Here is a 17,875-nt window from a genome sequence, read left to right as displayed (position 1 = left end):
TACACTTTTTCTACTTTTTATATTCTTGTCTAATCCATACTTAGCCTGTGAGCGTCTCTGTGTGACTGATGGAATATATAGGGAGATTGACAATTATCCTTTCACTGTATAGAGCTGTACGCTTCTGATACAGTACCATATATCTCATGTTATTTTGAGTTGAGTTGCTGCAAAATTTTGAAGTTTGGTGGAAGAGGCCGCGGACGTGGGTGTTGGGGGGCCAGCTGGTGCTGATGGTGGTGGTGCATCTTCTGGTAGTGGCAAAAGCACAATAGCAGCTAAGGCAGGAGGTGTTGAGCCTGCATCATGGTCTGGCTCCGGAACGCCTGGAAGGCTACCTTTTCTGGTAGTAGGTTAACCACTTTTTAAGCCGGAGCATCACGAACTGGTTTTGGCTTACACTGCCGAAACAGACTCCACCAAATATGCCCTCCTCTTCTGAAGTTTCAAAAAATGCAAGCACTGAGTCGTCAAGTGCTGGCTCCTGGTCAGGAAGAACCCCTTTCCTTGTGTCCTTCACCCCCACCAAAAGTGAATGATGCAGCAGGCCACACTTCATATTAGTCCATGTAGCTCATTCTATCATACCATGCCTGGGTTATCAAGTCAAATCGTGAATTCCCCAGCCCAAGATGAATCTGACATGGAGTGTGGGTGGCCAGCCAGGGCACTGGGGTTAATCGGTACCGGGTCGGTGTCTCAGAGGGATGTGTCACGTTGGTGGTGATGACCCGTTCCGTGTCCCTGGGCGTCCATGCAAAGGGGTGAATAACGTTTATAGGTGAATGATACGTGACACCACGTGTGTTTTCTGATCAGATTGACCCGCGCTGCAGTGTCGCTTCTCTGAGACAGATGTTGTGGTGCAGCTAAGATGTAGAAGCCCTGCACAGGTAGGGCCGTAGTCGCAGGGCAGATGAAAGAGTTGGTAGATGGTGTGCAGTGCAGGATGTAGCAGAGCCGTGCGCCAGGTGCAGGAGAAAGATGACAGACACAGTCGGGCAGTTCCTTTACCTGTACTTGGTAAGTGCCGTCCAGGACCCAGAGTACAGATGGAGAAGGAGTTGGTCAGCCTGGAAGCAAATTTGGAATTCTCTCTCTGCAGATAGGTAGTGTGGCCTCCGTTCTAGCACTTATCTGAGGTACTCGCAGTACTGAGTTCACTGAAGTTCCCCCTGTTGACTCTCTTTTGGAACTTTCTCGTATTGCAGGCAGCCATAGCCTTTTCCTTCTGGCTCACACACGTCACTGCTGGGGCCTCCAAGCCTTAGTTGGGAACAGAGCATTTACAGCTGCTACTTCCTCCGGTTTCTGCTGCAGGACCGTCAGTGTCCCTATCAACTCGGAGACCGGAATCCGGACCATGAGCTTCAGCTAGGAGTGAGCCTTAACTCTGCTCATCCTCCAGCTCCCCTTCTCATGTCCACACACTTCCCCTTCCCTTCACAGACTGCCCTAACTTCCTTCCTCCCGACCACAGAGAGCAGCTCCTCAGCAGTCAGGTTCAGAGCTCTCCCTGCTGGCCTGGAGTGGGAACTGTGTTGTGTGTTTGTTTAACTGCTAGAGAGATCCTTCGTTGCTCCCAAGCATGACATCACACTCCCTAGTAGGAAGGTAATGCCACTGTGGCGACCGTACTCCAGGGGGCGCCACAAGTGCACTGATGCCCAGCTAGATGATTCTGCTGGTACATTGACCCAGACCACTACATTCCTCTTGCACTCTACACAGCCAGAATCTGACCCTGATGAAACTCAGGTTCCCCTTCCCGCATACTATTCCACCTTACACGGTGACAAAGAGGAAGGTGCAGATGAAAGTGCCGGTTCCTTGAGCAGGAGGGGGGGGATACTCATGGGCGATGGCACTGGCACAGGGCCCCTCATAGTATGCAAAAGTGTCTCTGCCAGTGGGAGGGCCCACCCCCCACCCCCCACCCCCCACCCCCCTGGCGCACGCACTTGTGTGAGTGCCGTTGCCCTGGACAGGTGGGTGGGCCCACTCTTGGGCAACGGCACTGGCACAGGGTCCCTCATAGTACAATCAAGTGTTTCTGACGGTGGGGGTGCACATCCGACGTCAGACACACCGCCGTACTATGAGGGGCCCTGTGCCAGTGCCGTCGCCAACGAGTAGGCCCCCTTGCTTGCTCAGGGCACCAGCACTTGCAATACTTACCTCTCCCTGCTCCACCACTGTGTAGTCTGGCCTGTTAAATACTTCACTGGGACTGCAAATACAAATTTGGTGAAATGATAGATGATGGTTAAGACATAGCTATGCCCTGTCCTGCTGGGATCTATCACAGCATTTGAAAAGTTGAAATAATTATCTCTCCCTGCTCCACCGCCGTGACATCTTCCGCATTTCCTGACAGTGACATTCTGGTCAGAGAGTGCAATGACATCACATCTGTACGCCCTCTGTCTAAACAGTCCAAGTGCAGTGAGATGGAAGATGGGGACGACGAGGAGTCCAGACTAGCACAGGGATTCCCTAGCGAGGAGACTTATTTAATTGTTTTCAATGTTGGGACATCAATTTTTGGGGAGCACTATACTCTGGAGAATGATATATGAGGCTCACCATACACTGGAGCATTCCAAAGGTGGACATCAGACACTGGAGCAGCATTTACAGGGCCCATTATACACTGGAGCATTAGAAATGGGGCCCATTATATATGGAGCATTATTTGGGCCCATAACACAGTGGAGCTTCATCCATGGGGACCAACATATACTGTAGCATTATGTGGAGCTCATCATATACTGTATGGAACATTATATGGGACCAATGATTCTGTATGGAGAAATATATGGGCCTCATTACTCTGTATAGCGCACTATGCGGTGGCCATAATATTGTATGGAGTAATATACTGTCCGTTTTTGGAGCTATTGGAGAATTTGAAATGGATATCAGTCATGAGATGTAAGAAGTGAAGTATTTTTCATTGTACTATACCGCTATTTCTCTGCTGTATGAGAGGATCATGAATTGTGGCATGTGTTAAAGGAGCCCAGTGACACTCTTTGGCCCAGGGCCCACAAAAATCTGGAGCCAGCCCTACCCCCCCCACTACTTTAGCCAAATAACCCCCAGTTTTCAATGCCTAACTATTATTATAAAGTAAATTAAGGTTGACAAGCTTAAGTAATAAGAACTGATGTTTTTGGCATTAAAATGGGCACTGTAGGTGTGTTTCCTGTCCTCCACTCACTGCCGACCTTGGTTCCCCATTGACTTGCATTGGGTTTCGTGTTTCAGTCGGCCTTCGACTTTTCACGATAATCGGCCGATTGCGTTCGACCCGACTTATGAGAAAGTCGGGTTTCATGAAACCCGACTCGACCCGAAAAAAGGCAAAGTCGCTCATCTCTAGTGTGGACCCACAGCTGTCCCCAGAATTCTGTAATATTCATTGCTATACTCATCGGGGGCTGGACACTTAGAGAGCTTCAATGTGCTAATGGTTTTGATGACCTCCGATGGGGATATAGGGACGTTAAGAACCTCCCGATGTTCCTCTGTCAGTAAAGGTGCCACATCCGATTGTATAAAGTTTGAAATATCATCCCCTTCCCTTGTCTCTGCTTTGTAAAGAGAGCCAAAAAATGACCTAAACTCTTCTGTGATCTCCTCATTCTCAGTCAAGACAACACCATCCCCATTCTGAATTTTGTGGATCCTTGTGGCGTTCTATATGGTCTAGTGAGAGATGCGAGTAATTTGCCCCGTGTGTTGCCCCATCTAATATATAAAGCTCGATGTGGATGTGTGTGTATGTATGTATGTGTGTATGTCCGGGATTGGCATCCGCACCGTCGCCCTGGACAGGTGGGTGGGCCCACTCTTGGGCAACGGCACTGGCACAGGGTCCCTCATAGTACAATCAAGTGTTTCTGACGGTGGGGGTGCACATCCGACGTCAGACACACCGCCGTACTATGAGGGGCCCTGTGCCAGTGCCGTCGCCAACGAGTGGGCCCCCTTGCTTGCTCAGGGCACCAGCACTTGCAATACTTACCTCTCCCTGCTCCACCACTGTGTAGTCTGGCCTGTTAAATACTTCACTGGGACTGCAAATACAAATTTGGTGAAATGATAGATGATGGTTAAGACATAGCTATGCCCTGTCCTGCTGGGATCTATCACAGCATTTGAAAAGTTGAAATAATTATCTCTCCCTGCTCCACCGCCGTGACATCTTCCGCATTTCCTGACAGTGACATTCTGGTCAGAGAGTGCAATGACATCACATCTGTACGCCCTCTGTCTAAACAGTCCAAGTGCAGTGAGATGGAAGATGGGGACGACGAGGAGTCCAGACTAGCACAGGGATTCCCTAGCGAGGAGACTTATTTAATTGTTTTCAATGTTGGGACATCAATTTTTGGGGAGCACTATACTCTGGAGAATGATATATGAGGCTCACCATACACTGGAGCATTCCAAAGGTGGACATCAGACACTGGAGCAGCATTTACAGGGCCCATTATACACTGGAGCATTAGAAATGGGGCCCATTATATATGGAGCATTATTTGGGCCCATAACACAGTGGAGCTTCATCCATGGGGACCAACATATACTGTAGCATTATGTGGAGCTCATCATATACTGTATGGAACATTATATGGGACCAATGATTCTGTATGGAGAAATATATGGGCCTCATTACTCTGTATAGCGCACTATGCGGTGGCCATAATATTGTATGGAGTAATATACTGTCCGTTTTTGGAGCTATTGGAGAATTTGAAATGGATATCAGTCATGAGATGTAAGAAGTGAAGTATTTTTCATTGTACTATACCGCTATTTCTCTGCTGTATGAGAGGATCATGAATTGTGGCATGTGTTAAAGGAGCCCAGTGACACTCTTTGGCCCAGGGCCCACAAAAATCTGGAGCCAGCCCTACCCCCCCCACTACTTTAGCCAAATAACCCCCAGTTTTCAATGCCTAACTATTATTATAAAGTAAATTAAGGTTGACAAGCTTAAGTAATAAGAACTGATGTTTTTGGCATTAAAATGGGCACTGTAGGTGTGTTTCCTGTCCTCCACTCACTGCCGACCTTGGTTCCCCATTGACTTGCATTGGGTTTCGTGTTTCAGTCGGCCTTCGACTTTTCACGATAATCGGCCGATTGCGTTCGACCCGACTTATGAGAAAGTCGGGTTTCATGAAACCCGACTCGACCCGAAAAAAGGCAAAGTCGCTCATCTCTAGTGTGGACCCACAGCTGTCCCCAGAATTCTGTAATATTCATTGCTATACTCATCGGGGGCTGGACACTTAGAGAGCTTCAATGTGCTAATGGTTTTGATGACCTCCGATGGGGATATAGGGACGTTAAGAACCTCCCGATGTTCCTCTGTCAGTAAAGGTGCCACATCCGATTGTATAAAGTTTGAAATATCATCCCCTTCCTTTGTCTCTGCTTTGTAAAGAGAGCCAAAAAATGACCTAAACTCTTCTGTGATCTCCTCATTCTCAGTCAAGACAACACCATCCCCATTCTGAATTTTGTGGATCCTTGTGGCGTTCTATATGGTCTAGTGAGAGATGCGAGTAATTTGCCCCGTGTGTTGCCCCATCTAATATATAAAGCTCGATGTGGATGTGTGTGTATGTATGTATGTGTGTATGTCCGGGATTGGCATCCGCACCGTCGCAGCTACAGCCACAAAATTTGGCACAGTCACACGTCTGGACCCAGAGAGCGTTATAGGCTATGTTGTGAGGCGAAATTTTAATCTCGCGTGTTCCAATTTACCAAACAATTTTACCCCTATCTACATAATGGGGAAAAAGTGTATGTATGTATTGGAATCTGCACCGTCGTAGCTACAGCCACTAAATTTTGCACAGTCACACGTCAGAAGAACAATGTGGAAATTCTCATGATGCAGATAATTTAAGATTCTTTTCTCCTTTTGACTGGGGAATTTAATCCATGAACACCATAAAAGAGATGTCACAGCAGTCTTTTCTTGCCCAGTGATATCTGCCACTAACCAACTCCAGTACGTGAAATTAGATTTATTTTAAGCAATACATGAGATTGGGATCCCTGCCTATCCCAACAAGTAGGCATGAGAATCCCTGGGTTGTTAATTTCCTGAGATTGAATGCAGAAACCCTCCCCCCCAAATACCCCCCTAACGATAACATTCTTAACTGCAAACATAACCTGGGCTCTCCCTTTAACCTGCATCGCAATATATGATACAGAATTTGGAAAGCAAAAAATATCAAAAATATGACGAACGATTGTCAGTTGACATCACCTTATGCGGTTTATGATAAGCCACACCATATGCTGCTCATGCTGCTCATGGCAGTTAAGTGGTTTCTTGGACATATTTCAGGGCTTTCCCTGGGTCGTCAAAGACCCAGCTTTTCCCCGATATGTTAAAGCGCAACATCGCAGGGATTTGAAGGCCTAATTTAATGTTCTAATCTAATCTAATGTTCTAACCTAATGTTCTTATCTGACAAAATCTTGCACAAAGGGTTGAAGGCCCTATGTTTGGCCATCACTAAAGCTGAATAGTCCTGGAACATCAGGACCTTTTGGCCGTTGTAGGTGAGTGGTGTTTTCTTCCTATAGGCAGTGAGTAGGCGAATTTTTGTCGAGGATGAGGTAGATGTTTTGGAAGAATTAGAGTCCAGGTGGTAGGACCTCCTCTCACGATTAATCTCAATGGAACGCTCCTGAAAATGCAGGTCAATCCGGGTCGCCAAGGAAATCAGGTCATCCAAGAAGGTAGGCCTGTCCCGTCCTGCCAGCTCATCCTTAATTTTTCCAGATAGGCCCTCCCAGAAGGTAGCCAGCAAGGCCTCATCATTATAGGATAGCTCAGACGAGAGGGTGCGGAACTGAACAGCATACTGAGCCATCGTGAGGGTTCCTTGGCGTAAGCAAAGCAGGGCAGAAGCGGTCGACGTAACCCGGCCGGGTTCATCAAAGGTCCTGCGAAAAGTCTCTAGGAAAGATTGAAGATCATTAACCAGCGGGTCTCCTCTTTGCCATAACGGATTCAACCAGGCAAGAGCCTATCCTGCTAGATGTGACATAATGAAGCCCACTTTGGCACGGTCAGAAGTAAACATACGCCCCAAGATTTCGAAGGGCAGGGTACACTGATTGAGAAAACCCCGACAATGAGTGGGATCACCATGGAAGCGGGTAGGAGCCGCCAGGCGGGGGCCCTTGCTTGTCATGACAGCAGGTACCTGGGTGTTGCTAGATGAATCAGGAGCAGCCGGGTTCTGCAGGGAATCTATGCGGGTGGACAGGTTACGTAGATACGTCGTGATCTTATCCTGTTGATCTCTTAAACGGGTCACCTCTTGGCACAACTCCAACGTTGGAGGCCTCTGGGGTCCAGCGGATTCCATGGCCGGAGCAATCTGTAACGAATGGAAGCGGAGGCAGAGATGGTGAAGTTCACATTCGTTTTTATTTTTTAAGTGGAACCTCGGGACCACAGTCCGGGGGGCTCCGAAGGGGGTGTGACTAGTGAGCCCCGGGCACCCGTAGTAAAGCTCCTCAGACAGGGCCAGAGTGGAATACCCCGAACACATGGCAGCTGTCACAGCGGGACCAAAAGGGATAACAAAAGTTACAGCAGAGTCCATAATGCACTGGGTCCTGGATCCGGTTAGTTGGTAAGGAGTTGGTTCCAGTGACCTTCACACAGTCCTTGGACTCGGATGGCTTTAGGCGGAAAGGGATGGCTTAGGCCCAGATGGTTGCTGATATAACCAGGTAACACAGGATACTGATGTGCTGTGGAAACAGAGAGCATTAGACAATGCACAGAGACTGCAGATGCAGTGCAGACAGGTTAGCATGAGAACCGGAAGTAGCAATGATAGATACTCGTTGCTCCTCCGCTCTCCCTATGGGGGAGAGGCCAGAAATAGCAGCCAGTGAGCTGCCATTGGTTAATTGTATTTTTTGAATAATGCGCGCCACCCCTTTAAGAAGGCAAGAGAGCGGGCGGGCGTGCCCTAATAGTCTTAGCTACAGATCTCCTCACAGGGCACCAGGAGGAGGAGGCAGGAGGGAGGACAGAATGCTGAACAGCAGCATGAGATCCAGAGGAGGGCTGCTGCTGCCTATGTGTGGCTCGAGGTGAGTGCCCAGAACGGAAAGCAGCGGCAGGCATGGACACAGCGCCAGGACGGGGACCAGGTGTAACAGCGACAGACCTGGGCGCAGCGCCAGGATGGGGACCAGATGTAACAGACCTTAAATAAGACTAGGTCTATCGTTATCCCCTCCTCTCGGTGGGCCTACTCTGTGTACCCTTTCAACAGCAATCGATCCCAATGTCAGGTGAATATCCAGAGTCCTTGCCAGCCACTCAAATGTCAATTTTAGCAGCTCGGAGGGGTGGATAAATTCCGGCAGCCCTACCAATTTCAGATTGTTGCATCTAGATCAATTTTCCAAATCGTCCACTTTAGTTTGGAGCTCCGTGATGACTCTCTCCCTTTCCTCTAGATGCTCCCCCAACTCCCTGGTGGCATCCTCCAGATCTGAGATGCGTTGCTCAGCCTCAGCCAGGCGGGTGCCCTGATTGTTTACTTGAGTCTATTGAGGTCTGAAAGATAGCAAATCGGGAGTCTTTTTCAGGCATGAGGCGCTCCATTATGGCATCATCTACAGAATGTGAAGTCTCGCTGCCGGCATCAGGAGTAGATTTAGGTGGAGAGGAACCCTGTTGATTTCGAGATAAGTTTCGTCCTCCTTTAGTTTGCTTGCCTATGAATTTATCCATGACCAGTGAAATTAATAATGTGACAAGAAGGCGGTAATGTCGTTTTTAAGTAGCATTTACATCAGAAGCTGCAATATAGTAATTAGCTCACATGGGGAGCAAGTGGAATAGCAAGCTCTCACTGCTGACCCCGACTCACAGGGGTTAATCAGACTTCAGGAGCAAATTTGATCATTACGAGAAGAAATATATAGGCTTCAGTGTAGTATTTATAGTTGCTTGTGTCCTCTAAAGCAGATCGGTATGACTCTATGGTGGTAGGACCACAAGGGGTTAATTATATAGCAGGGAGTGAGTTAGCCTGTCTCCCAAGCTTTCTGTTCTATACTGTCTCTGCCACCACAAGGGTTAAATCAGCTTGTGTCCTCTGAAGCAGATTGGTATGTCCAATGGTGGAGGGACCATAAGGGGTTAAGTATACAGTGCGAAGTGAGTTAGCCTATCTCCCAGGCCTCATATGGTGTACTGCTTCTGCCACCCCAAGGGTTAAATCAGATGCTGCAGCAATTCAGTTTATGTAATAGATATTTGAGGAGCTGTAGACAGCTCAGCCTACAGCCCGATATATCATACAGAGTTGCAGCTGAATTCTGTGAGCAGCGGGGAAATGACACCGGCTATATTTGTCCCACCCCGCCACGCCTCTGTACTCACCGCCACTGGCCTTGGTTGTTTTACAGACTAGAACTTCAGGGCTCCACCACTCCTCTCCTGGTGTCCAGCTGCCTGGTGTTTTGGGGTCTGCTGCCCGGTCCCTTGCCTCAGGAGTCGAGAGGGGCAGATGCTGGGGATCCCCGCTGCCTCTGCGGCCTGAGGATGAGTGGTGCCCTTGCTGAGTGGCGCTGCCTGCGCCTGTAGCCTCTCGAGGAGCCTGGAGAGATGGATCCGATGGATAGGATCTTTGCCCAGGTACTATCCCCACTTCCAGAAGTTTCTCCCCTTTGGTAACTGGCAGGATGGCCATAGATTAGGATAGGCCAGTGGGGAGCTCGGATAAGAAGCGGCCAATCCTTGATGCCGCCTCACGGAAGTCGTTTTTGATATTTTGTCTGTAGTTTTTATAATTTTGACAAGAAATTCTCGACTTCATTATCTGTGAATAAAATTCATAAATTGTTAACTTTCCTTTATGTCCACATTAAATTAAAAATAGTGTTTTAAAGCTACAGTCGCCTCTTGATACTTTCAGTATAGGGCCTACAGGCTTTAATTTCTCTACAAACTATTGAGAATTTGTATTTCTTGCATTGTATTAATATTTAAATTTAATATTTTAACTGAATAATTATAAATGTCTGTTTTGAGCTCACAAACTCCTGAATGATTGTTTTTTTTTAGATTTTAATCATGCCAGCCACAAACAGATCTGATTGGTCTCCAAAAGGAGAGCTACGGCTATTGCTTTGAGGAAGGAGGGATACAGTTTCAGAGAAATTGCTAGGAAGATGGGTGGTGGAGTCACTGCTTTTGGAGTGCAAAAGCTGTGTTCACGTTTTGCTGATAGTTGCAGCATCAAAACTAAAAGTGGAAGAGGAAGGAAAAAGGCAACAACTGCAAAAACAGACAGAAGAATTGTTAGGTTCACTGTTGTGAGTTCATTTTCCCCTTCACTACTGAGGCCCGAGGAACTCCCTCTTCTGGTGAAGAAAGGTAGTGAGCCTGATTGTCAAACACCTGGGGCTGATGATGATGACTGGCTGAGAGGAGTTAATGACTGGATATAAGGCTGCCGACGCCCTTCTGGCCTGCGGGTGATTTCTTTGTGGACTTCTAGGAAACCTGTCTGATTCCTGCTCATCTAAAGCTAAGATTTCTGCTTTGCCTTTTTGCATTAGTGTTTTGTTTTCCTTGCTTTTCTGGATTCTGCCATTCCCTGCTGGGGTGAGCTGAATCTCCTTTTGCCTGTTGCTCTGTCTTCAGAATATTCCTGAGTACTGACATAGCTTTTTTGAAGCCTAGCGTCTTCAGGGCCTCTTTTACTGTCAGTTGGTTGGCTCTTATTTTCATAGGGTTTTTCACGGATTGCAGACAGCAGCCTTCCTGTCCTTTCCTATCTAAGCTAGCGTGGGCCCCATCTTTGCTCAGTCTATCTTTCTGTCTGTGTTTTGTTCTTTCTTCTTGCTTCACCGTCATTATATGTGGGGGGCTGCCTTTTGCTTTGGAGTCTGCTCTGGGGCAGTTTAGATTCCCTTTCTGTCTTTAGGCTATGTAGTCCTCCGGCTGTGATCGAGGGGCCTAGGGCATCGTAGGAGCCCCCCACGGCTACTGCTAGTTGTGTTGATAGGTTCAGGGGTCTGCAATCCGATAGCTGCCAACTTCTCTGGTTTTCTGGACTTAGCTAGCATTTCTATTTTTGCCTCCTACGGTGACTCAATCATAACAGTTAACCTTGCAAAACAGAAGAGCATAAGCCAAGGAACTCAACCAGTTCTTGTACGATGGAGGAGTTTCGGTATCGGATAGAAGTGAACAGTATGTCGCCGATTACTTGATGCCGGTCTGAAAGCACGAACACCAAGGAAAAAGCTATTCCTAAAAATCTTTCCTGGGCCAAAGAACATCTTAGCTGGACAACTGAAGATGGGAAGAAAGAAATCTGGAGCAATGAAACGAGAATAGCAATTTTTGGTTGTGACGGAGTGCGTTATGTTCGGAGAATGCCAAAGGAAGACTGTCTTCCAGAGTGTATGACAGCTACAATGAATCATCCTGAGTGTGTTATGATATGGGGCTGTATGTCCTTGCATGGAATTGGGAGAATACATGTTATTGAGGGAACTGTAAATGTTTCGAAATATATTCATGATGTCTTTGAACTAAAGCTCATCCCATCAATTCGTGATCTAGACAAGGAACAGACCGAAATTCTTTTTCAACAGGATGAAGCACTATGTCACACTGCAAGGAAATGTCTAAAATAGTTTGAAAGCAAACAAATTTCTGTGCTTTTATGGCCAGGAAACAGTACTGATCTGAACCCTATCAAAAATCTGTGGTCAAGATTAAAGCGATTGGTTTCTAGTAAGCTACCGAGCAACAAACAGGCATTGATTGCAGCTGTTATCAGTTCCTGCTACCATGTTATAACAACAGAGAACCTGAGAAGTCTTCTTGAATCAATGCCAAGAAGATGCAAAGCGGTTATTGATGCTAAAGGATACCCTACACACTATAAAGAAAAAACACATAGGAATGGCATGACATTAGAGTTGAGCGATACCGTCCGATACTTCAAAGTATCGTATCGGATGGTATCGGCCGATCTTTAAAAAAAGTATCGGTATCGCCGATTCCGATACTGGAAGTCCCATTCAAGTCTATGGGACTTCCGGTATCGGAATAAGAAAAACCCTTTCCTGCCCTTGTACAGCCTCTCTGGGGTCTGTACGGGCCTTTCGGGGGGCTGTGCCGGCCTGCCAGGGGGTCTGTGCAGGCTCCGGTGGTCTGTGCCGGCCTGCCGGGGGGCTGTGCCGGCCTGCCGGTGGTCTGTGCAGGCTCCGGTGGGCTGTGCCGGCCTGCCGGGGGGCTGTGCCGGCCTGCCGGGGGGCTGTGCAGGCTCCGGGGGGCTGTGCCGGCCTGCCGGGGGGCTGTGCCGGCCTGCCGGTGGTCTGTGCAGGCTTCGGGGGTCTGTGCAGGCATCGTCCGATGGGACTACAAGTCCCATCGGGCGATGCCTGCTACCATGACAGTGATTGACACATTAGCCAATGATGGGACAGTAGTAGTCCCATCATCCGGCTAATGTGTTGAATGTAAAAAAAAAAAAAAAAAAATTACATGCTACATACATACAACATGCATACTACATACATGCTACATTCATACTACATACTACATACATGCTACATTCATACTACATACTACATACATGCTACATACATGCTACATTCATACTACATAAATACTACATGCAACATACATACTACATATATACTACATACATACTACATATATACTACATGCATGCTACATACATACTGCATGCTACATACATACCACATATATACTACATACATACTACATGCATGCTACATGCATGCTACATGCTACATACATAACACATATATACTACATGCATGCTACATACATAGTACATGCTACATGCATGCTACATACATACTGCATGCTACATACATACCACATATATACTACATACATACTACATACATACTACATGCATGCTACATGCATGCTACATGCTACATACATAACACATATATACTACATGCATGCTACATACATAGTACATGCTACATGCATGCTACATACATACTACATGCTACATACTACATATATACTACATGCATGCTACATACATACCACATATATACTACATACATACTACATACATACTACATGCATGCTACATGCATGCTACATGCTACATACATAACACATATATACTACATGCATGCTACATACATAGTACATGCTACATGCATGCTACATACATACTACATGCTACATACTACATATATACTACATGCATGCTACATACATACTACATGCTACATACTACATATATACTACATGCATGCTACATACATACTACATGCTACATACATACTACATATATACTACATGCATGCTACATACATACTACATGCTACATACATACTATGTATATACTACATGCATGCTACATACATACTACATGCTACATACATACCACATACATACTACATACATGCTACATGCTACATATATACTACATATATACTACATGCATGCTACATACATACTACATGCTACATACATACTACATATATACTACATACATACTACATACATACTACATGCTACATACATACTACATATATACTACATGCATGCTACATACATACTACATGCTACATACATACCACATACATACTACATACATGCTACATGCTACATATATACTACATATATACTACATGCATGCTACATACATACTACATGCTACATACATACTACATATATGCTACATACATACTACATATATACTACATACATACTACATACATACTACATGCATGCTACATACATACTACATACATACTACATGCTACATACATACCACATACATACTACATACATACTACATGCTACATACATTCATACATATATACTACATGCATGCTACATACATACTACATACATACTACATGCTACATACATACCACATATATAATACATACAATACATTCAATACAATACATACATAGACATACAGTACATATAACATAGAGTAACATACTTACCAATACTTGTCACATTGTTCCCCGAAGCCATTGTCTTTTCCGGAATAAATATTAACATAACAAACCACAAAAATACTCACCCACGATCCGAAGCAGTCCACGAGTGTGTCCCACGACGATCTTGGGTAGAGAACTGCAGCATCAGATGATGCTGCCGTTCTCTACGGGCTGCAGGAATCCAATGACGGAAGGTAGGTATCCTTCCGCACTGTATTCCTCCGCCACTTAAAAAAAAAAAAGTCCCTAGTCTCACTTTATGCCATTGCTGTGTGGGAATTTCCCACACAGCAATGGCATAAAGTGAGACTAGGGACTTTTTTTTTTTTAAGTGGCGGAGGAATACAGTGCGGAAGGATACCTACCTTCCGTCATTGGATTCCTGCAGCCCGTAGAGAACGGCAGCATCATCTGATGCTGCAGTTCTCTACCCAAGATCGTCATGGGACACACTCGTGGACTGCTTCGGATCGTGGGTGAGTATTTTTGTGGTTTGTTATGTTAATATTTATTCCGGAAAAGACAATGGCTTCGGGGAACAATGTGACAAGTATTGGTAAGGCTGGTTTCACATTAGCGCATTTTCAGCGCGCGCACGGCCGGGGGTAGCTCCACCCCCGAGCCGGCTCTCTGCCCGGCGTGCCCGCCCCTTCCTTGTAGCGCCGCCTCCTAGCGGACAGCGGCGCCTGCGATCGGCGCACCCTATCTTTAGTATGTATGTAGCATGCATGTAGCATGCAGTATGTATGTAGCATGCATGTAGTATATATGTAGTATGTATGTAGTATGCATGTAGTATGTATGTAGTATGTATGTAGTATGTATGTAGTATATATGTAGTATGTATGTAGCATGTATGTGGTATGTATGTAGCATGTAGTATGTATGTAGTATGTATGTAGCATGTAGTATATATGTAGCATGTAGTATGTATGTAGTATGTATGTGGTATGTATGTAGCATGTAGTATGTATGTAGCATGCATGTAGTATGTATGTAGCATGCATGTAGTATGTATGTAGCATGCATGTAGTATGTATGTAGCATGCATGTAGCATGCATGTAGTATGTATGTAGTATGTATGTAGCATGCAGCATGTATGTAGCATGTATGTAGTATGTATGTAGTATATATGTAGTATGTATGTAGCATGTATGTAGCATGCATGTAGTATGTATGTAGTATTTTTTTTTTTTTAACATTTAACACATTAGCCGGATGATGGGACTACTACTGTCCCATCATTGGCTAATGTGTCAATCACTGTCATGGTAGCAGGCATCGCCAGATGGGACTTGTAGTCCCATCGGACGATGCTTGCACAGACCCCCGGACATCAGCACAGCCCCCCGGCAGGCCGGCACAGCCCCCCGGCAGGCCGGTACAGACCCCCACAGGGTGCACAGACCACCGGCAGGCCGGCACAGCCCCCCGGCAGGCCGGTACAGACCCCCACAGGGTGCACAGACCACCGGCAGGCCGGCACAGCCCCCCGGCAGGCCGGTACAGACCCCGGGCAGTCCACACAGCCCCCCGGCAGGCCGGCACAGCCCCCCGGCAGGCCGGCAGAGACCCCCGGAAGGCCCGAAATGACGGCGCATCATGATGCGCACACACCGCGCATCATGATGACGTCATTTAGGCTGTCAATCAACTGAACTTCCGATTCCGATGCCGAATTCCGATATTGAAAAAATATCGGAAGTCGGTATCGGAATTCCGATACAGCAAGTATCGGCCGATACCCGATACTTGCGGTATCGGAATGCTCAACACTACATGACATTAACATATTATTATTATTTATTTATATAGCACCATTGATTCCACGGTGCTGTACATGAGAAGGGGTTACATACAAATTACAGATATCACTTATAGTAAAGAAACTAACAATGACAGACTGATACAGAGGACCCTGCCCTTTTGGGCTTACATGCTACAGAATGGTGGGGAAGGAGACAGTAGGTTGGTGGGTTGCAGCAGTTCCGGTGTTGGTTGAGGTGATATCTCTGGTAGTGGTGAGAGAGAAGGAGGTAGCGGGGTCATTGCAGGCTGTAGGCTTTCTTGAAGAGGTGGGCTTTCAGGTTCCGTCTGAAGGATCCAAATGTCGTTGATAGTCGGACTTGTTGGGGCAAAGAATTACAGAGGACAGGGGCAATTCTTGAGAAGTCTTGGAGGCGGTTGGATGAGGAGCGAATAAGTGTGGAGGAGAGAAGGAGGTCTTGGGAGGACCGGAGATTACGTGAGGGAAGGTATCGGGAGATTAGTTCAGAGACATATGGGGGAGACAGGTTATAGATGGCCGTGATAGGATGTGATATTTTGATTCGACCATTTTGCTGTTCTTATGGAAGCAATAAGATATTTTATATTATGGTAACCTTTTTTCTATGTAGAGGTGTTCTAATCTACCTTGGACTACTTGTGGCATTATTGTTATAAACACATTGTACGATTGCATGCTGAAAACTTTTAAAAATGACCAAAATTTGAAGTGTACCCACAATTTTGCCCACTAGTGTACATGGCTACCTGTCATAATTATATCGAAAAGACAGCTGTTAGGTACCACGATTCTTCCACTGTATGGGATGGATCCCAAGCCTTGTCTGCCTCTGCAGTCTCCCATTTGGACCCAGCCACTGGGATTGCTGCTCAGCAAAGACAATGGTCCCAGCATCTTGCACTGCTTTGTAGTGTCCATGTGGTTACCGTTAGTTCTCCAGCTATGTCTATGGTAACCAGTGGCATACAGAGGCAGCCCTACCCTCTGGAGTCTAAGTCCAAAAATCATCTTTCTGAGCATGTCCGTGATGTGCTCGGACGTCATCTGCTCTGGTGATGTAGCAGCTCCGAATTGGCCCACGGGCGACTCCCTGTCCAACTGGGCGTGAGTGTTTGGGGTGGAGCCTAGCACATAAAAGGCTTCCAGCGGTGCACGCGGGCGTGCTAGCGTCATTTGTGTTTTGGTGTGTGTGGGTGGATACTCTACCACTCAGTATGCTTTTGTGTGGTTTGCACTGGTCAGCTTCAGATAGGTGTGTAGATTTTGCCTTTCCGCTTGACTTAGCACCTGTCTCGGCCACATGTGAGGTTAGCACGGGTCAGTTGCGGGGCAAGCTCATCCCACATGCTTATTCCCTGCGGGTTTACAGGGTATAGCACACTTCTTATTTTTCCGTGCCGCTCGGTGGTTAGCTGAGCTTGGGGCTTATATTTTCTTTGCCTCTCGGTGGTTAGCTGAGCTTGGTAGTCTGCATCCCATTCGCTCTTTGTGGTTTTAACCCAGTGTGTTCGCTAGTTTTTTATATCCGTCATTTGTTCACACTAGCAGCAGATTAGCATCTCTGCATGATGGACCCTGGGTTGCGATTGCACTCTATTATTAATTTTATTTAGTGCAATCCGTCAACCCTAACAAGAGCTCAGAAGTTGCATTCTCGACCATATAGAATATATAATGAAAAAGAGAGACCACCCTGTCAAGACGTATGTTTGATATGCACTCTGAAAATTCCTTTGCTTTGCAATTGTGGAACACCCCCTCAGGGCTGTGGGTTACTTGGTACCGGGCCGGTGTCTTAAAGGGATGTGTCATGGCAGCAGTGACCCGGTCCACGGCCCAGAGTGTCCATGAAAAATAAGAATTGATGAGGAATAAAGTCTATGTGTAGATAAGTTTGTGACACCACATGTGGTATTCGACAATAAAGGTGTTATCTGACACTGCTTGTACAGACCGCTGGGGCTCATGGTGCTGCAGCAGAGTTGGTTCAGCTTTCCATAGGCAGAGCTTAACCCCAGGGCAGTTGTAAGGGCACGATGGTGGAT

The sequence above is a fragment of the Dendrobates tinctorius genome, unplaced genomic scaffold (assembly GCF_039654945.1).
Source record: "Dendrobates tinctorius isolate UK_male_01 unplaced genomic scaffold, ASM3965494v1 ptg000019l, whole genome shotgun sequence".
Taxonomy (NCBI): domain Eukaryota; kingdom Metazoa; phylum Chordata; class Amphibia; order Anura; family Dendrobatidae; genus Dendrobates; species Dendrobates tinctorius.
The sequence above is the reverse complement of the archived record's forward strand: the minus strand, read 5'-3'. Positions refer to the sequence as shown.